This window comes from Salvelinus alpinus, chromosome 4, assembly GCF_045679555.1.
Source record: "Salvelinus alpinus chromosome 4, SLU_Salpinus.1, whole genome shotgun sequence".
In the NCBI taxonomy this organism is placed as follows: Eukaryota; Metazoa; Chordata; class Actinopteri; order Salmoniformes; family Salmonidae; genus Salvelinus; species Salvelinus alpinus.
Genome location: NC_092089.1, coordinates 67,277,153 through 67,299,832, shown reverse-complemented (window position 1 = coordinate 67,299,832; position 22,680 = coordinate 67,277,153). Strand labels below are relative to the sequence as shown.

The 22,680-nt window shown below is 43.9% G+C and overlaps 1 protein-coding gene across 1 annotated transcript in view; it reads right to left on the bottom strand.

Annotated features, from left to right (window-relative positions):
- The window catches only part of LOC139574227 (dystrophin-related protein 2-like), a 189,233-nt gene extending 167,018 nt beyond the window's left edge, over positions 1-22,215 (bottom strand). Inside the window, exon 1 of the mRNA XM_071398595.1 lies at positions 21,757-22,215. The gene's annotated coding sequence lies outside the window, so the exon portion shown is untranslated. The remainder of the gene's footprint in view (positions 1-21,756) is intronic.
- Positions 22,216-22,680: the final 465 nt, after the last annotated feature.

Sequence of the window (22,680 nt, the reverse complement as noted above, 5' to 3'; positions counted from 1 at the left end):
TCCTCATCATTGTCTTATGCTGAAGCCAGCATCATATTGGCGGCAGGTAGCCTAGTGGTTAGAGCGTTGGGCTAGTAACTGGAAGGTTGCAAGGTCGAATCCCCGAGCTGACAAGGTAAAAATCTGTTGTTCTACCCCTGAACAAGACAGTTAACCCACTGTTCCTAGGCTGTCATTGAAAATAAGAATTTGTTCTTAACTGACTTGCCTAGTTAAAAATAAAATGAATACCCATAGGCTAGGCTGCAGGATTGTGCATACCTGAATAATGAGCCAGTCATGGTGTACCATCTGCTGGCTTGTCCCCTTGTGTGTTGGGTTTGATGTGCTTCTCAAAGAAGTCTTGTGCTACCTTGGCAGTGGAAAATGTGCATGTTCTGTTCAGGAAGGTCAAGATGAGTTTTGCCAGGTGGATGAAGCCACAGCTCAGGTTTAGCTTGGGTAGCGGGGATCTCACCTCGCTCTAGGTCTCCCTCTGTTTTAGCAGTTCAGCACTCAGGTCTGGGTAGATGCTGATCCTCTTCCCTGCATAGGTCAGACCCCCGGATTCCGTTGCAAGGCGAACAATTCACTACTTGACTTTAAAGCTGTGGCTCTGTACAATCATACAGCGAGAGCCGTAAGCCAGCCAGCTTTTCTCTGACTAAAGATCATAGCAATGAGCAGTAGAGAGGCTGCGGCCCACTAGTATATAGCCAGCTCCCTAGCCCCTACTCCTCATTCACATATCCGTGAAATGTCAGCCTTTTCAGCACGCTCGTGAAAATTGAGCTGTAAACTCGCCTTGACCTCAGGCAGAAAAATGACAAAAATGCCTTGTCATTTCCACGCTGTGAAGAACAAACTAATCTGTGGCGTGTGGCTGCACCACAAGCCTTTGCCTCAGCCACAACCTAGAGAGAGAGAGGGAGAAATACAGAGAGAGGGAGAGAAAGGAGAGAAAGACAGAAAGAGGGAGAAAGAGGCAGAGAAATGGGACGAACGAGAGGGAGACAGGATGAAAGAGAGAGAGAGAGAGAGAAAGAGAAAAAGAGAAAGAGAGAGAGAGGATGAAAGAGAGAGGGAGTGTGGCGGTCCTTATTAAATTCGACCAACATTTATTCCAAATGTTAATTTCATTGCGCTATCAGGGCAGTTCCAGGGGTGAGAAATGAAGGCATAGCAGGAACAAATTGCTTTCATGTACAGAAAGCATCCCCCCTGGATGGCAGTGTGCAGGACGCGTCTCCTCTAATTAAATTCCTCTCATTGTATTTAAAACCATATGATGTAATTAGAACATTTAGTTCCATTTAATACACCCACATTTTTTCCCCTCCCCTCCTCAATTCCAAAATGCAATTACATTTGGGTTTGATGTGGTGTCCCTGAGTCCTTGTCAAGAGAGTTGCTATAGAGATGACCATCAGGATAGAGCCTGTGCCAGGCAATCCTTCAATGTTGCACACACACACCCACGCTCTCCCTCGCTAACTGTTTTTACTGCTCTCACCTGCACACACACACTTTCCATCGGTCTCTACCACAATATCTGCACAAATGCAGACATACACACAGATTTTTTTCAATCATGCACTGGCCAATAGGGTCTGAGCTTAGACGGCCACCTTTATCATCATCATGAGCAGTATGTACCTGAATAAAGGCAACTTCCCTCTGCACATGACTAAAGACGTCAGCATGCTTCAGTTCGGCGGGCGCCTAGCCAAACACGGCTAGGCAAACCCAACGAGGGTCCTTGCATAATCCCTTAAAACAAATTTGCTTGAAAAACGAGAAAAACACGGCAATAGTACTGTTTGTCCATTTTGAGCCGCCGTAGCCAGTATACACTTCCTCAAAATAGTCAGAATTAATCTAAAATAACTCAATAAATCTGTCATTAATTTTAGACTTTTTTTGCAGAGGAGATCTTAGTCACACAATTTTACATCAAAGATGTTTGGTTCAGTACTTCTCAATGAAAAAATTTACATGAAAACGAGTCGTCTCTCGTTGAATGACAACCAACATTTTATTGAAGAATCTCTATTGTTGACCAATCACCGATTTCGGCTTGCCTCGAGAAAAAATGTGGTGTGCCCGAACAGCCGAAAACAAACTTCACAAAATGTCTTCATAATATATGCAGAAACGGTTTGGGCTGGGAAGCATGCGGACGCCTTAACACTTCCCTCTCGACAACTCCCTACCTCCCTCTCCATCTCCCTACCTCTCTCTCCACCTCCCTCTTCCCTCTTCACCACCCCTCACCACCTCCCCTCTCCACCTCCCTATCTCCCTCTCCACCTCCCTACCTCTCACTCCCTACCTCCCTCTCCACCTCCCTCTTCCCTCTCCACCTCCCTCTTCCCTCTCTCACTCCCTACCTCCCTCTCCACCTCCCTCTTCCCTCTCCATCTACTCAAAGGAACTCTGGAGCCCTGTCAGAGTGACCACTGGGTTCTTGGTCACCTCCCTGACCAAGGCCCTTCTCCCCCGATTGCTCAGTTTGGCCGGGTGGCCAGCTCTAGGAAGAGTCTTGGTAGTTTCAAACTGCCACTGTGTTCTTGGGGACCTTCAGTGCTGTAGAAATGTGTTGGTACCCTTCCCCAGATCTGTGCCTCGACACAATCCTGTCTCGGAGCTCTACGGACAATTCCTTTGATCTCATGGCTTGGTTTTTGCTCTGACATGCACTGTCAACTGTAGGACCTTATATAGACAGGTGTGTGCCTTTCCAAATCATGTCCAATCAATTACCATAGATGTACTCCAATCAAGTTGTTGAAACATTGAGGATAATCAATGGAAACAGGATGCACCTGAGCTAAATTTCAAACAAACAAAGGGTCTGAATACTTATGTAAATAGGTATTTCTGTTATTTATTTTGAATAAATATGCAAAAATTTCAAAAAAACTGTTTTCAATTCGTCATTATGGGGTATTGTATGTAGATTGATTAAGAAATATTTATATTTAAACCATTTTAGAATAAGGCTGTAACATAACAAAATGTGGAAAAAGTCAAGGGGTCTGAATACTTTCCGAATGCGCTGTACCTCCCCTACCTCCCTCTCCTCTCTCTTTAATTTCCTCTCCACTTCCCTCCCTCCTCACCTCTCTCTGCACCCTCCCCACCTACTTCCCTCTCCGCATCTCGCTCAACACCTCTAGCTGAGCTGCTGCCATAGGTGCCATTTTGAGCTGACTCCTTTATATGGCTTTCTGAGGACATGCCAACAGAAATCAATGCCAATGTGATGGCCCCTACTGTATCACCGTCGTTAAGTCTCTTTTCCCTCTGGCTGAATGGAGTGCATCCCACCTTAGTCAATTACCTGGGCCTGGGCAAAGGACAACAACATTAGAAGACCTCATTCCTTGGTATCCATCGCCATACTAATGTTAACCCCAAACCACACCCATGTCAACAATAACCACCCACTGCATATACAATACAACAATGCAACCCTTAATTTACGGTAGCAAATTCGGTTTTATATCTGGTACAGGCAACCTAAAGCTGAAATGTGAGTGGATTTGAAATATTACAGATAATTTCACAATTCCAATTATTTTGTACTTTTCTTTATTCATGCTTTCCCAATCAATAGCAAAGATGATCCCTGCAGTCACTGACAGTCTGTGTGGTATCGAGGTCACAGATTTGAGCTAGGCTGGTCTTTGTATCATGCCAAGTGTATGCATTGGTTTTATATAATGCTGGGATAAGCCATGGGTTCTCAGTGTGTGTGAGTACACAGCTGTCTTAGTCTAAGCACGACCTCCCAATGCATCCGGGGCTCTATTCAAATTCACAGCGTGTTGCTAGCAAAGTAAAATAACAAAGACCATTACAAACATCACTATAACGACGCAACACTGGGGCCTTCAGAACACCTTATTTGCTTGTAAGTGAAGCAAAGAATTCAAAGGTTTATACCGCCGTGGCGCCCGCACTTCAACATCTTCCAGTCGATCTAATATTCATAAATCCTAAAGAGGCCTTGGGTTGAAACAATTGCCTTTTTCACTCTGCGTGTTAAATTGATGAATAGAGAAATAGCATTAAGAAAGCCTTGCAAATGTAATGACCTTGGAGATGGCTGCTAATAAATGGCATGCTAACAAAGCTAACAAAGCCGTTGACGCTGGGCCTACTGACTAGCCTTTGTTTGAAGCTGTTCTGTGTTCCTGTGAAGGAAGGCTGTATACCTGTGAATTTTAGGAGACAACGCCAGGGCTTTTTCTCACTCAATCTGGGTGCTATGCAGGCTAACAACAGGGAGTGTGACATGCCAATGTGAGCCTGACGACGCATCTCATTAGTGGGCCACATTGTGTGTGGGGTGGGAGGGGTTTTGTGTGTGTGTGTGTGTGTGTGTGTGTGTGTGTGTGTGTGTGTGTGTGTGTGTGTGTGTGTGTGTGTGTGTGTGTGTGTGTGTGTGTGTGTGTGTGTGTGTGTGTGTGTGTGTGTGTGTGTGTGTGTGTGTGTGTGTGTGTGTGTGTGTGTGTGTTGATTGTTAATAATCTGTCATGTGTGGGCAATGTTCTAACTTCTAACAGATTACTTATGGTGATTCTCTTCTTTGCTGTCAAGACTGGCCCAGAAATATACATTTAATGTCATTATTTTCTCCCCCTTCAACTATCAGCCCACAGACCAGACAAGCCAGGGAAGGCTGCACTGGCATGGCTGACATGAAAGGCCTCATTCCCTCGAGAGACCGGTCAACACAACAGCCCTCTCTCTGACTAGATGCACCTATTCCCTGACCCTGCAGGATGCTAAACTTCTAAAGCGCCGCGCGCTAAGGACAGTGGGGCAAGCACGACTTGTTGCATTCGGGCGGGGGGGGGGGGCGGGGTGAACGGCTCACTCGCTTTCATTTTGACACACAAAGCTGACTCTTTTCTGTCACCAAAGAGACCTTTCCAAATCACGCCAGAGCCCATACGGCGATCATCTGCAACCCCCCCGGAGTCAGCCTATTCCACTTCTGACCAGAGGCGAGCGCCCAACTACACCTCCTGCTGTCGGCCCATTGAAATTGTGGCAGTCGCAACACCCACACACAATGGCACTTCTGTGGAAACAGTCACAGGGAAATTACACCTCCACTGTTAACACTCTTATTTTCCCCCTGAAACCCCTCTGTGTTGTGGTTCCACAAGCAGGACAGCAATGGCACATCACTGCATACCAAGGGAAGGTCACAATTCAAATGGGGAGAGCATTCTCCATTGGATGAGCAGGCATGTGGCCATACTCATAGGCAAGGAAGGTGGGGGGGGGGGGTTAAAAGCAGGCCAGCTATGAGATTGGCTGTTGTAATCTGGGCAGAGAAAATGGCTGACATTTCAATATCTTGGCTGACATTTCAAAGGTGTACATGAGCGTTGGGTTTGGTATTTTAATCCACCAGGACACATGCAGACTCCCTATCAACTTGACGGCTCTCAGGTATCTACCTACAAAGATCAAAATATCTATTAGAAATGGTAGAAAAAGATCAAAGGTTGACATCATTACAAAGGATGTGGTTTCCATAGTCTTCCTAGACGTCCGGGTTTCCTCCCACAATGTTCCGACTCAACAATTCTGTACGTAATAAAGCGACAGTTTGGTATTGAGGAACTACGTCACTCACTGCCTCATGGAGCAAGATGGAGATCACTGAGGTACTTTTAATGACGGCAAGTAGCTAGTTTACATCAACTACCTTCACTAAAACCAGCGCAAAGGTTTTGACTGCAAACTTTGGTTTCGAATCGCGACTTTCTGGTTTGTCTGCCAGGTGACTTGTCAGGAGCTGTCTGCCTGAAGAGGACCCTATGTACTATTCTGTTTCCCTTTTCCAAGTCACCAAGAGAGTCCATCCTTGATCCCAGACCCTAGTCACTGTTGCCAAGGGTAGGGTTTCCAAGACTATGCTCCCCATAGAACATATATCAATAAAACATACAGCGCATTCAGAAAGTATTCAGACCCCTTGACTTTATCCACATTTTGTTGCGGTACAGACTTAATTTAAATTCCCGTCATCAATCTACACACAATACCCCATAATGGCAAAGCAAAAACAGGTTTGTAGAAATTTCTGCACATTTATAAAAAAAATTAAATAAACTGAAATATCACATTAACATGTATTCAGACCCTTTACTCAGTACTTTGTTGAAGCACCTTTGGCAGCGATTATAGCCTTGAGTCTCCATGGGTATGATGCTTGAAGCTTGGCACACCTGTATTTGGGGAGTTTCTCCCATTCTTCTCTGCAGATCCTCTCAAGCTCTGTCAGGTTGGATGGGAAGCATCGCTGCACAGCTGTTTTCAGGTCTCTCCAGATATGTTCGATCGAGTTCAAGTCCGGGCTCTGGCTGGGCCACTCATAGACATTCAGAGACCTGTCCCAAAGCCACTCCTGCGTTGTCTTGGCTGTGTGCTTAGGGTCGTTGTCCTGTTGGAAGGTGAAGCTTCGGCCCAGTCAGAGGTCCTGAGCGCTCTGGAGCAGGTTTTCATAAGGATCTCTCTGTACTTTGCTCCGTTAATCTTTCTCTCCATCCTGACTAGTCTCCCAGTCCCTGCCGCTGAAAAACATCCCCACAGCATGATACTGCCACCACGCTTCACCATAGGGATGGTGCCAGGTTTCCTCCAGATGCGACGCTTGGCATTCAGGCCAAAGAGTTCAATCTTGGTTTCATCAGACCAGATAATCTTGGTTCTCCTTTAGGGGCTTTTGGGGGCCTTTTGGCAAACTTCAAGCGGGCTGACATGTACCCTTTACTGAGGACTGGCTTCCGTCTGGCCACCCTACCATAAAGGCCTAATTGGTGGAATGCTGCGGAGATGGTTATCTTTCTGGAAGGTTCTTCCATCTACTCAAAGGAACTCTGGAGCTCTGTCAGAGTGACCACTGGGTTCTTGGTCACCTCCCTGATCAAGGCCCTTCTCCCCCAATTGCTCAGTTTGACCGGGTGTCCAGTTCTAGGAAGAGTCTTGGGGGTTCCAACCTTCTTCCATTTAAGAATGATGGAAGCCACTGTGTTCTTGGGGATCTTCAATGCTGCAGAAATGTTTGGGTACCCTTCCCCAGATCTGTGCCTCGACACAATCCTGTCTCGGAGCTCTACGGACAATTCCTTCGACCTCATGTTTTGGTTTCTGCTCTGACAAGTGTGTGCCTTTCCAAATCATTTCCAATCAATTTAATTTACCACAGGTGGACTCCAATCAAGTTGTAGAAAAATCTCAAGGATGATCAATGGAAACAGGATGCACCTGAGCTCAATTTCGAGTCTCATAGCAAGGGTCTGAATACTTATGTAAATAAGGTATTTTGTTTTTTATTTTTAAAACATTTGCAAACAGTCCCTAAAAACCTGTTTTTGCTTTCTCATTATGGGGTGTTGTGTGTAGATTGATGAAGGGGGAAAAAATATATAATCAATTTTAGATTAAGGCTGTAACGTAACAAAATGTGGATAAAGTCAACAGGTCTGAATACTTTTCGAATGCACTGTTATGCTTTCTGTGTGAGCACACATTGATTTGCTCAACACAGCAAAAGAATTGGCATACAGAGTGACAAGACAAGAAAAGCCCGTGGTAAACCCAGCCTTGGGAGAGCCCTCTGGTCTCATCTAATCCAGAATAATGACAGTGGTGTAAAGAACTTAAGTAAAATTACTTTAAAGTACTACTTAAGTAGTTTTGGGGGGAATCTGTACTTTACTTTTTATATTTTTGACAACTTTTACTTTTACTTCACTATATTCCACGACACTCTGTAAATTTCCCCTGACACCCAAAATACGTGTTACATTTTGAATGCTTAGCAGGACAGGAAACTGGTCCAATTCACACACGTATCAAGAGAACACCCCTGGTAATCCCTACTGCCTCTGATCTGGTGGACTCACTAAACACAAATGCTTCGTTTGTAAATTATGCCTGAGCCTTGGAGTGTGTCCCTAGCTATCAGTAAATTTAAGGAATTTGAAATGATTTATACTTTTACTTTTGATTCTTAAGTATATTTTAGCAATTACATTTGTTACTTAAGTATATTTAAAATAAAATTATTTAAGACTTTTACTCAAGTACTATTTTACTGGGTGACTTTCACTTTTACTTGAGTCATTTTCTATTAAGGTATCTTTACTTTTACTCAAGTATGACAATTGGGTACTTTTTCCACCACTGAATAGTGATGCTCCCAGCCTCCATGCCCTCACTCTGTCTAAGAGGTTCTGGAGGGGTGTGTGTGTTCATTTGTGACCCCACCACTGTCTCTAGTCCTTTCTGCAGTCCCATAGTCTCAAACCGCTCCAGCATCCCCATTCAGCCACTGCTGCCGTTACTCCTCACCTCTCCTGTCCCTCCGCTCCCAAAGCACTGGAGTCTCCACCTGGACAGCCTAAGGGTCCGGCGTGATGCAGATGAGCTTTCTCATGCTAGAGTGGGCGTCACACACACATATTTTATGGCTACTCTATAACCCCAGCCGAACCTGACTCACACTGTTAAATATTTTTCTCAGACACACAAATGCGCGCAAGCACACATACACACTAATAATAACCTCAGTCCAACCTGAAGTACACACAACTCACTTCTATAATTACTATATCTGGACCATATTAGAGTGGTAGTGTGAAACAAGTCCTGCCATATCTCTGTTCTGTACTAGTGTATGCAAGGCAATGGATAAGGGCTGCTAGTCTGAATTTGTGAGGTTTTGATGTTAAGGCTACTAGCTATGGCAGACGTGATCCGAGTAGAGGAGAAGGGAATAAAAACAAGGCTGGCATTCAGATACTGGCAGCCATGACAGAGTTAGATAAACACTCAGGTGCTATTGAGGTCACCGTTCTCCCTACCTGCGTCTGGGCCATCAATTTCAGTTCAGCTCTGTGGTCCTCTACTGATTAAACAGACGTGATTGGGGCCACGGATCAATACCAAGTTTGGGCTATTGTTAGAGGAAGTTATTTCCATTAAGGCAACAGACGAGATCTAAGGATACCAGAGCTGTTTGAAGCTTTTCCCACTCCATAGGAGATCTAAGATTAACAACATTTTAACAAGGCATGGTTTGTTGACCCATAAATGCAAGGCATTCTCTGTGTTATTCAACCAAAAGTTTTTTTACATTTATTTTATTTTTATTTAACCTTTATTTAACTAGACAAGTCAGTTAAGAACAAATTCTTATTTACAATAACGGCCTAGGTTAACGGAGCTAATTCACGTTGGCTATGTTAGTCACTGTTGTTGCTGGAGGACAGTTCCATGTGGTTGGAATTCCCTAGAGATTAGCACTCAATTAGCAGTTCCTCCCAACAACTGCTTGTAAATACCATTAATAACGATAAGCAGGCAGCCTACCGGATGGGGATGAATAAATTAATCATCACAATCTGATTGAAAGGAGTCCTTGTGGGTGTTATGCTTAGACAGAGCATATCCTAAATATTCACCACAGTAGATTTTAGAAACATACTCATATCGGTTACAGTTTTTATAGAGTCGTATCTGTCAGATGAACACAATTATTGGATGTTATTAAGGATGTTCAAAAACTTTCACTTTGAAATGTATTCCTAAAGAACACCTTCAGTTGCAGGGATTTTTCTGCCATTGAAAGTCCAAACACTGTAAAAAAAAAAATTATAAAAATGTTTTTAAATATAATCTTTGAGAACTAACCATCATCAAAATAAAAGATAGACAGTCAGGCAGAATTGAAAATCCCCAAAACAATTAATTTAGTAGTATTGATTTAGTTTTTATGCTTAAAAAATAAATAATCAGCATTAGCCATGGCAAGATGCATAGAATTTCAGGAAATTAGCTTTTAAACTGCAAAAACATTCTCAGATCCATGGCAGAATATATATTGAATCATGTAATGTGCATTAAAAATGTTCTAGAAAATTCAGCTGCGCCGACGGGCCAACTGCGCCCATTGCCACACCTCCCTGCCCCCCCTTTAAACGCGCCCATTGCCACACCTCCCTGCCCCCCCTTTAAACGCGCCCATTGTCACACCTCCCTGCCCCCCCTTTAAACGCGTCCATTGCCACGCCCCCTGCCCCCCCTTTGCTTTTACATGGATGCATCACAAACAATTAAAAACATATTCTTCCTAGAGACAAACTAACTAACTTATGTTTATTGATGGCTGAGTAGGTGGATGGAGAGATCAGCTATAGATTTGTTTCCCTCTGATAATTTAGCTATGATACATAAAACGTCTGGATACCAATAAATGTAATCCTGCAGTACACCAATACAAAATAAACTGCTATACTGCCACAAATACTCCTAATTGACGTTTGCCAGAGACAATGTCTATTTTGATGAAGAGATAATGGTTGTTTTAATACAAATACACCCAGAATCCCTAGCACAATGAGGATGGAGAGCTTCCCACCACTGTGGGCTTTGTCAAGTATTCATTGGTTTAAACATGACTCACTGCCTCCACACTGAGACAGATAGAGAGAGCGAGAGAGCACTCGGAGGAGATGGGCTCTAAAAATAAAGACCAGGCATGATTAGCATTCCCTCACATACTGTACATCTACATGGCTGCTACTGACGCAGCCAGCCACAGCCACAGCACCAAGTAGAATTAGGCAGATTGTTCCATATTAGCCCCTTTGCTGCGCACAACACAGACAACCCATTAGGCGGATCACATCCCCAATGTCACTCACATCGGGTTTTTAGGTGTGAAACTCTGTGACGGGGAAAAAGGATTTGTTCTGTGTTTTACGGAGATTGATTTTGTTGGGAGTCGAGGCCTAGCATCCGCTTCCTTTCTCAAAGGTCAAAGTGATTGTGACGATCTCGCAAAGGTCAGGCCATTGCAATAATCGTCCAGCTGAATTGTTGGGATTTGCTCCAGCACATTTCTCCCAGGCCTGCAGTCCCCAATTCCGATCGAAAGACCCAAACTGAAACGGTTGGCAGAAGCACAGAAGGTCAGAGCCCTACAAAAAAGGAGGGTTTAACATCAAGAGTGCAATCTGTCAGTGTAAAACTTTATTGGAAAGGCCTGAATAAAGATCAGCTTGAACTCTCTCACTTCACTGTTTCCATAGGAACAATAACTAAGAAGGCAACCCTCTCTCACTCAAGCTAAATTGATGAGGAGGTAGTTAGAAGAAAACGCTGTAAAAGTGCATCTATGCCGACAAAGTGATTTAGAGAAAAACTACTATGACACATGCCTGGGTACTAGAATCTATTAAACTTGTAAATATGAGTGCAAACGTTCCATTATTTTAGTATTGCCCTGGGCACTCTGCCAAGTTTGAAATGTAACAAATGACCTACATCTTAATCATAAAAAAACTAATCCAAATCTAACAATAAGATATGCGAGTATAATCCTAGATTTGCTGGGTTTAACTCTATGTAAATGTATTTGACTTACATTTATGCAAATGAGCTTGATTCAAGTATCTCCAGAAAGGCCTTACTAAATATATAATAAGTCGACACTTCTATTTAACTTCACATGCTATGGCAATTAGGCTGTTCTGTCACGAGCAGCAGCAGCAAGAGCACTCAACAAGCCCTATACACACACTAACTACACAGCAGGCCCTCATTGGTCCCCAGGAACTGACCTAGACCTAGTCTGCCTGCCCTAGACACACTACCCAGCAGTCAGGCATATCACCTCTCCCCTGCTATGTGAGTTACAACAACCTCCCACCCTGCCCCTGATAAGAGAGCATCATGATTTAAATGAAAACTGCCCCTTTCCTGCGCCGCTGTCCCCGAGACAAACCATGTAATGAGATATGCCACTAATGGAGAAAGCGCTCCCATGCAGCACCAAATAAAAGCAGACAGATTTAATTACAGCCTGCCAGACTGACCTTTTCCCTTTGATAAATCATACAGCCGGGGAGGCTAGGGAGGCTGCCATTAGGGCCTGTGGATGTGGGACGCCCAGGCTTGAAAAACAATCTCTTCCTGGGATCTGGGGCTGTTGTATCGACCAACCGGCCTGGTCTCCGGCACACAGGCAGTCAGGCAGTGCCACAGAACAGCCACATTACAACTCCACCTGTTTAGCTAAAACAAACTAGAAATAATTGTCTTTATTGGGGAGGTTGCCGATTTTGCATATTATTTGTCACATATCAGTTTGAAAACAATGTAAAAAAAAATAATATTTTTGTTAATAAAGCCACATATAAACATGGTCTCTTTTTTGCTTTCTTGAGTAAGGCAGCTCCAAAATGCAGGTCTTTCAGCCTAGCTGTAACGAGGGCACTGAGAGTCTTGAAGCAAGTTCAGGGAGTGAGTGTTTTAATAAATAAACACAAGTAAATACAAAACAAGAAACACAAACAACTCCTGGGGAAGGAACCAAAGGGAGTGACATATATAGGGAAGGTAATCAGGGAGGTGATAGAGTCCAGGTGAGTCTGATGATGTGCAGGTGTGCGTAACGATGGTGACAGGTGTGTGCCATAACGAGCAGCCTGGTGACCTAGAGGCCGGAGAGGGAGCACACGTGACAGTACCCTCTCCCCGACGAGCGGCTCCAGCCGCAGGATGCCGGACAAAATGATGATCTCGGGGATCAGGAGCGAACCGGTCACCTCTGCTGAGGCGCGGGAAACCTGTCAGTCCGGCTGAGACGGGAGAGCAAGTCTGATGACATGCAGGTGCGCGTAACGATGGTGACAGGTGCGCACCATAACGAGCAGCCTGGTGACCTAGAGGCCAGAGAGGGAGCACACGTGACACTAGCTCAGTGGTTTCTGTGATTGTGGGGCAGCCAGCAGAAAATACGGAGTGTAGGGGTTGGTAATGTTCTCTAGTTGCGCCGTGATTGGCTCAGTGTTCTGTCACTCATGGGGAAACTACGTCACCGCAAAATCTACAGGTAGAGCTGGAAAATTCAAGCCCCTTGGGAGCTGCCATAGATTTACATTAGAAATGCCCATCCAAGAAGGCTCAAGGTCATTGGCCACAGAAAAACTGATGTCAAATCACATTATATCTATCGTAGCTTTGGTTAGACTGATCATGTCAACATCATACTTTCAAAATCTTAGCTAGCAAGCTAGACAAGGAGTCATCATTAAGCATCAAGTAGGCAATCTACTGGAAAATCCTTTTCAATCCTTGTCATACTGTATGAAGCGAAATTATAGATAAAATGTATCAGTGCTCATCGGCCATTGGACATAAACATTACACAACAAGTTGGAAATCTCATATTCAAAAATGAGTGCTGCAGCCCCGGGTTCGATCCCAGGCTGTGTCACAGCCGGCTGTGCCAGGGAGACCCATGAGGTGGCGCACAATTGATCCAATGTGTCAAGAAGCAGTGCAGCTTGGCTCTCACCCTTCGCCGAGTCCGTAGGGGAGTTGCATCGATGAGACAAGATCTTAACTACCAATTAGATATCACGAAAAAGGGGGTAACACCATGGGCCAGAAAGGTTTGAATACATTGGCCATGCTGTCAATCCAGCATGACTTCTGCAGTGTTCAAAACATCTGGAAACTATGATAAAACTAGCTCTGACTGGGAAAATATGGAAAATAATTTTGAACGGTCATCCAACTCGGAATTCCAAGTCGGGATTTTGGGCCTCTTCTAGAGCCTACAAGCAGGACCACCGCGCCACCTTCCTGTTCAAGTGAGAACAGCACAACAAGGTGAGTCCACAAACGTCTTGTATGCTGCTGCATAAATTATGGAATATGCCAGGGAGATATGTCTACTGTAGCTAAGAAAGTAATACTAAGTGTTTGTTGTGATGTAAGCTGTTAGTATCCCATGTGCCTCACCCTAATAATTTGGTCCCTTTTCCCCTCATAATTTAGCCTACTGTTCTGACTTGGTGGTGCACATGTAGCCTATAGCCTGTTTTAGAGAAATGTAATAATTGAATATTGTAAGAGCTTTCATTGTCTGCTTATATGGCCCCTTTATTTAATCTACGGTTCTGACTTGGTGTACAGGGAGAATTCTGTAAGAACGGCCCATATTCTGTATTCTGTCGCAATACCTTTCAAAAGTGCTGAACAAATAGTTATATTGACTGCATCCAACCTAGCTCGCTCATTAATGTCTTAATCGAAATTACTGATGGCCTCTTATCCGCCTCTCGTCCACTTATGCCATAGTTTGTACATCTCAATTGTCAGTAGAAACCACATTTGTTTAAGCAAGTCAGCAATATCAGCTATGTTTTTTTTAAGGCAATAAATGAGGCTGAATTTCGCTGCCAGACAAGGCTCCACTGATAGCCAGGTGTAGCAGTGGTAAAGATTCACTCCATGGTTCTGAAAAGAAATCTCTGCTGTCAGGACAGCTTTATGTAGGCCCTTACAGTTTGTGGGCACCGTTTGTCACCGTTATAGTGCAATTAATGTATCGTTTAGTGTTGTGTTGTGTAGTGGCTTTGCTGGCATGCATCTACACATTTTTGGGTTTTTGTTTGCCCCAACAAGATTTACATGCTAAAATCGCCACTGATTAAAACAAAAATTATTCCGATGGAAAACTCACACAGTATCTATTTCAAACTTGCAGTGGGAGAGTGGGAGAGTGGGACACTGGCGCGTTCCCTCTCTTTAGGGAGGTTAAACATTATCATTCAGCACACAGGATCGGTCCCTTGAGACTCAAGCCATTGCTCCTTCAGTAACTACTAAGGAGTCTGTAGTCTGTCTGCTAGGAGCTAATGTAGTCATAATGCTCTTTTTTGGGATATACCTTTCATAGGCTCTCTGAAGAGGCCTTCAAAAGCAGGCTTTTTCAACTGCCATCTTCAAGGGATGGTGAGCCTTTCATGCTCACTTCATTATCTGCCATCTTTGAATGGTGAGGTTCAATTCGGGAACCGATTCACTGAGCAAATGAAAGGCTGAAGTATCCTGGGAATCCCACACACTTATCCCTTCCCCAACCAGAAGCCCAACAATAGAACTTCCGGTCCTAACTCTACTCATCAGGATTCAGTCTTATGCAAGATCTAGGCTCATACAAAGACTGTGGATGACGAAATTGACCAACTCCGCCAATTCAAATCTTGAAGATTTCAATCAGATTAACTCGTTTCCATAGGCAGATTTCGCCAATCATGCATGTAGATAGGGAGAGCATTACATAGCCTACTGTACCATCTGCCAGAGAACAATGGATGAAACTGCTTTATCAATTTCTGGAGAGACAGGAGCTCCTTTGAAAACATGCCAGATATGGTTTCCTATAGCTCTCGCTCTCTCTCCGTCTCAAAACACACACACACAGAGACACAGACCAGCACACTCAGTGTTTCACCTTCAAATTTCAGATTATTTATTTATTTATTTCCGATTTCTGATGAGTTCATCACCTTGTATGTGGAAAAGCACAAATTTCACATTGCCATAAACACTCCATCATGTCTCTAAAATGAAATGAAACCATAGGACTCAAGGCAATTATCCAAATCAGTCCCCTCCCACCTTCCGATCGCAAATGTTCAAAACAGTGCATGTAGGCCTCAGTTTCCCTCATGAAAACAAATCATGCAACAAAATTGCCCCCATGTGAAGACAATGCATATTCAGATGTTGACACACATCTCTTCGACTCGGTGCATAGCCTACCATCTGCATATTACCAATAGAATGCTCCATGAATATTAAGAAGCGGAGAGGAGAGAGGCGAGCCTCTACATAATAATGCCAGAGAGAGAGGGGGGAGAGCAGAACAGAGCAGCGGACCAAACCCAACTTCAGGTCACGCCGCTAACCGTCAGACAAGATGAGCCACTTTGAAAAGGCAGTTTTAATTAGACCACATTAGCACATTACAAGATGTAAAGTGACCAACGCAGACAGTAGTACTGACTGCCCTGACACAAGAAAGAGTGCTAGTCGCAATTTAAACAAAGCTGATAGAAACAGTCACAAGGCTTTAAATATTCAGCAGGGTTTTGCCGACTAATAGGTCCCGGGAAACAAACGCAGAGAGAGACCATTAGGGCCTGGATAGACGTTGCTAGACGCAGAACTGGAGCTATTAAGACAAATTACAATGGGGCCACTGCAGTAGCCTAGCCTGGTAAAACCAGACTGCACTCACTTGTTTTAAACTTTAACCAGGCTAGCCGTAGTCTACTCTAATGTTAATGGCAATAGGTCTTGGGACTCCACACTGAATACCAAAAACAAGAGGATTCATTATACAGCCCTTCTTTACATATAGATTCGCGTTAGATGCACTTTTATAAACCGGCGGCAAAAAATGCAGCATTAAATTAGTTTAAGCATTCCCGTTTTTGCTGATTAACAACTAATTTATACAACTTCTGTAGTGGAAATGACAAGGCCCAAGGCCAAAAATGGATTTGAGATAATAAATTATTAATAACCGATGAAAGCCTAAATAATCATGCATTTATTTGAACCTTTACTCAACGCTTATGAAGTAATTGGGACTTATTTCTTTGGGTTATTTTTAAAGCAGAATGAAAGAGAAACGTTTATCCAGGAAGGTAAGACATATGTTCATCCCCCTCTGTGTATTTACGCCATGGTAGAGACGAAAGGAAGGAAACCAAAGGCATGTGCATCAATATTGCTCAGGATGACAGGATTAAGAAATACATCACCTTGCTGTGTGAAGCTTAAACAGCACAGCAGAGCACAGCAGCCCGACAAGCTATACAGAACGTATGACCTTTTTTGGAGCATGGCTCACAACGTCTGTGACAACTCCCCCCACCCCCCCTCCCCGTCACACCAGGAAATATAAAAATCACACACACCACCCACACACAAACACCCTGTTCCTCCATAATAAGTAGGAGTGGTAGCCACCACACACTGAGCTTGGCTCTGTCAGCGGCTCAGAGAGCAAGGCCTGCAGTGCCAGGAAGTAAATAACAGGCATAAAGGTGTCGCCGGAGACAACCGGCAGACGCCAAGCCATTCAATGTTAATAGGAGAGCATCGGTTACCAGATTCAAAAGAATAGCTCCCAGTCACCATGGTCGGGGTTAGGTACCCAAGGTGCGTTAGATTTATAGAGTTAGCAAATTACTTTTCGTTCCATTCATTTCATCTCCTTTCAGGCTGGGGTGAGGATGATGAACAAGAGGCCGGGGTGATGGCTGATTGGGCTTCTCTTAACAGCTTTAGTGCATACACCATGTTTGGAGGCCAAGGGAGCGTGAGGCCAAGGGAGCGTGAGGCCAAGGGAGCGTGAGGCCAAGGGAGCGTGCTCCGAGCTACAACACCACCAAATCAAATCACATTTTATTTGTCACGTGCCGAATACAAAAGGTGTAGTAGACATTACCGTGGATTGCTTACTTACAAGCCCTTAATTTAACCAACAGCGCAGTTCAAGAAATAGAGTTGAGAAAATATTTACTAAATAAAATAAAGTACAAATAAAAAGTAACACAGTAGAATTCCATAACAATAACAACGCTATATTCAGGGGGCCCCGGTATCGAGTGAATGTGCGGGGATACAGGTTAGTCGAGTCCCCTTGCAAACTACAGGTTAGTTAGTCCCCTTGCAAACTATTACAGACTACAAAGAGAAGCACAGCCGCGAGCTGCCCAGTGACACAAGCCTACCAGATGAGCTAAATCACTTCTATGCTCGCTTTGAGGCAAGCAACACTGAGGCATGCATGAGAGCATCAGCTGTTCTGGACGACTGTGTGAATACGCTCTCCGTAGCCGACGTGAGTAAGACGTTTAAACAGGTCAACATACACAAGGCTGCGGGGTCAGACGGATTACCAGGACGTGTGCTCCGGGCATATGCTGACCAACTGGCAGGTGTCTTCACTGACATTTTCAACATGTCCCTGATTGAGTCTGTAATACCAACATGCTTCAAGCAGACCACCATAGTCCCTGTGCCCACGAACACAAAGGCAACCTGCCTAAATGACTACAGACCCGTAGCACTCACGTCTGTAGCTATGAAGTGCTTTGAAAGGCTGTTAATGGCTCACATCAACACCATTATCCCAGAAACCCTAGACCCACTCCAATTTGCATACCGCCCAAACAGATCTACAGATGATGCAATCTCTATTGCACTCCACACTGCCCTTTCCCACCTGGACAAAAGGAACACCTATGTGAGAATGCTATTCATTGACTACAGCTCAGCGTTCAACACCATAGTGCCCTCAAAGCTCATCACTAAGCTAAGGAACTTGGGACTAAACACCTCCCTCTGCAACTGGATCCTGGACTTCCTGACGGGTCGTCCCCAGGTGGTGAGGGTAGGTAGCAACACATCTGCCACACTGATCCTCAACATTGGAGCTCCCCAGGGGTGCGTGCTCAGTCCCCTCCTGTACTCCCTGTTCACCCACGGCTGCATGGCCAAGCACGAGTCCAACACCATTAAATTTGCAGACGACACAACAGTGGTAGGCCTGATCACCGACAACGACGAGACAGCCTATTGGGAGGAGGTCAGAGACCTGGCCGGGTGGTGCCAGATTAACAACCTATCCCTCAATGTAACCAAGACTAAGGAGATGATTGTGGACTACAGGAAAAGGAGCACCGAGCACGTCCCCATTCTCATCGACGGGGCTGTAGTGGAGCAGGTTGAGAGCTTCAAATTCCTTGGTGTCCACATCAACAACAAACTAGAATGGTCCAAACACACCAAGACAGTCGTGAAGAGGGCACGACAAAGCCTATTCCCCCTCAGGAAACTAAAAAGATTTGGCATGGGTCCTGAGATCCTCAAAAGGTTCTACAGCTGCAACATGGAGAGCATCCTGACCGGTTGCATCACTGCCTGGTACGGCAATTGCTCGGCCTCTGACCACAAGGCACTTCAGAGGGTAGTGCGTACGGCCCAATACATCACTGGGGCAAAGCTGCCTGCCATCCAGGACCTCTACACCAGGCGGTGTCAGAGGAAGGCCCTAAAAATTGTCAAAGACCCCAGCCACCCCAGTCATAGACTGTTCTCTCTGCTACCACATGGCAAGCTGTACCGGAGTGCCAAGTCTAAGACAAAAAGGCTTCTCAACAGTTTTTACCCCCAAGCCATAAGACTCCTGAACAGGTAACCAATGGTTACCCGGACTATTTACATTTACAACCCCTCTTTTACGCTGCTGCTACTCTCTGTTTATCTTATATGCGTAGTCACTTTAACCATACATCCATGTACATACTACCTCAATTGGCCCGACCAACCAGTGCTCCCGCACATTGGCTAACTGGGCTATCTGCATTGTGTCCCACCTCCCGCCAACCTCTCCTTTTACGCTACTGCTACTCTCTGTTCATCATATATGCATAGTCACTTTAACCATACCTACATGTACATACTACCTCAATAAGCCTGACTAACAGGTGTCTGTATATAGCCTTCCTACTCTTATTTTCAAATGTATTTTTACTGTTGTTTTATTTATTTCTTTACTTACCTACACACACATATACCTTTTTTCCCCGCACTATTGGTTAGAGCCTGTAAGTAAGCATTTCACTGTAAGGTCTACACCTGTTGTATTCGGCGCACGTGACAAATAAACTTTGATTTGATTTGAGATACTCTGTATATGTAGGTAGGGGTAAAGTGACTAAACAGCAAGTAGCAGTGTAAAAACAAAAAGGGGGGTGGGGGTCAATGTAAACCATCCCCTACAATCTGTGATTCTTCTGAGGGACTCACTTAACACAGGGATGGGAGCAGTTGGTATGGCTGCCTGGTGGCTCTTCTGTTTGATAGAGTGATTGTGATGACAGAAGACGTGACTCTGTGCCTTTGTCTCCAGTCCCCAGGCACTATAGGGTTTCCTGTACATTACTATGTGTAGGCTACATGCTGAGCCAGAGCCACAAACAATAATTACTGGTAAATCACAGCCAACCTATAGGAGAGTAGCAGCGTGACTTCAATAGGTCGAGGGCAGTGTCATGTGTAATTACATCACAATGACACTTTGACCTCTTGACTCCATTAGACACGTCTTAATCATGACTGCTGTAGCCTATAAAAGGCATTTGGGCAGGAAGGAGAAAATGACAGATGAAAATGATTGGGGAAATGATTTTTCACAGAAGCACTACAGTATTCGACTCAGGTAGAACAGAGACATCAAGCAAGAATATATAATGTCAGAGAGTAACAGTTGGTAGATTGCTCGTTCTTAACGCTCGGCTAGAGTTCCTGAAGACCCTGGAAAGACTAAGGGGAACTGACATTTTCAGAACACTCTCCTGAATTAAAAGAGGGGAAAATAAAAGCTGGCGCCTCAGACACTCGTTGGCTCAGGCTGTGCCTACTACTACACCACCATATAAATATTGCAATACAAAAATACATGTTTAGGAAAAGAAAGCAGCCATACCTCAGGAGCTCTGTGCATTGGGGTTGATTTAAAGATTACACACACTCTTACACTTGTCAAAACGCACTATCACCATCGATAGGGCTGACAGTTTGTGTTTTATAAAGACAAATAGGAGCCATTGGAGGAATGATCAGGGTAATTTGGAGATATTCTGTAGAGAGCAATCTAAACACAGATACCCTAACAGTGTGGAGAAAGTGTATAGCATGTAAGTGAGAGGCAATGACAATGAAACAAGATTCTAATCCCTTTAACATGTTTCCCATGGATACTGAGCCCCTTCAGCCAACATGAAAGTCTTTGCAGCGCTACTCGCTACACTAAATGCAGATAAATGAACTATAGCATCAGAAAACCAGTTGTATTTTGTTGATCACACACACTATTCACAACCATTCCCTCCCAGGAAGGATATATAATGTTTATTTATTTATGGTCATTATTCTGTTATTTCGAAAGCAGCACATGGAGCTCCCAGACACTTTTATATGTTCATCTCACTGACTGAACTACACTGCCATAAGCACGGAGAGCTGAGGGGCAGTAAGGAATATCAAATAATTCTTCACAATGCAGCTTCATAAGAACCTTCAAATTCCTATTTAAGTACTGTCATCTATAGTGGGGTAAAAATCGTTGAATACAAACGGAGACAATACTATATTTTCCCTTTGAAATAATTTCCCCGGAGTCACTGTCAACTTATGCTTCTTCACACTACAGTAAGACAGACTTCTTTACCTGTATCGTGAACCAAATGATTTGTCTTTATATCTGGCTCAACCTGTATCACTCAGCATCGGGACGCCAATATCCCGATACCCAAGTAAGAATTCATACTCAATTTAGACTACAAATAACGAAAATGCAACATGCCATGCAACGCTGCAATTCCGAATGACATGACAAGACTGATCTTTGCATGCATTGGTACAGTGTTCACACATTTTGGCTTCTGGATGAGTCGTCCGCTGCGCCGGTTGCCAAAATCTTTAGTTGAGCACATAAAACCTTTTGTATTATCTCACGTAGAACCATGCCGAACAGAAAGCACGGTAAGTGTATTTAATATTATTTCAATCTATGAAACATTGTAGCCTACAATATCCCAATATATCGACTATATTGTAGCGTTCGTTGTATTCTGTCTGTTAAAAGCCTGGCAGCTCATCTAACCGGGACATCATCGCAAAACATCGGTCATTACAGCATGACGCCCCATTAAAACATTGATTTGTTTTCCACCAAAATACACAACACAAGGAGCGAATATGTGGTGTTATGTCAGTGACTCAAAGATAATATAATACAAAACGCATTACTTGCGTTCATGGTCTAATTAAACACATGACAGAAATTCATACTTAGGATGCATTGACTCTTACCTTTTTCTTGTCAGAGATTTGGCACAGGTCGTCTCTCAAAGTGCCATGCAACAGCCTAATAGACTTGTATTGCAGACTGAAATACCCATCAACAGGGGGAAAGACGAAAAGTGCAGAGAGACTGGTGCGAGGATGAACATTTCAAACGGCAAACCATACTCCGGTCAGAGTAGCGCTGTAAAGCTGGCGAGTCTCGCTCTCATACACGTTGACATCAGAGACCTGCTTAAGGTGGTCCTCTCGGCTATTCAAATACTCCTAGGTGCATCAAAAAAAAATCTATAAACTATGTAATATGTTGAAAATCCATATCCACAAACAGTCATCAGCCATGAAAGGCTACTGTATTTGGAGTTTCCTTGTCCTGTGATATAGTCTAATTAGGATACTGTATAAAGGATCTTATGCATCCAGGCAAGGTTTTCAACCATTCAAAACAAGAGCCAAACAAAACAGACGCAGGATAGTTCCAGACACCCATGGAGACTATGAGGTGACAAGGGACTCTTTAAATCAGCCGATTAATACTGCATTCATTTTCAAATATTCATCCCCTGTGAGTTGCCATCACTGCGTGATAATAACTGTATTTGTTGAAGGGAATTCTAATATTAAAAGCACACAATTAAAAACAGGTTACAGGAGCTAATGCAAACTTTCACCTTTGAAATTGAGGTACTTAGTATAAACAGCAGATAATGAGAGCCTGACACAGCAATGGTCCAATTATGATGGATTGGTGGACAGTCAGCAATGTATGTGAAATTGACCATTACATTGACATTGGTCTACTACTACGTTGAAAAAGAAAATAAGCAATGGGCTGAAATAATTGACTCAATAAATTGACATGAATACAGCTATAATACATGCAGTGTAAACACAGCAGACCTGTTAACCCCATTGTCAGTAATGGTGGTGCTC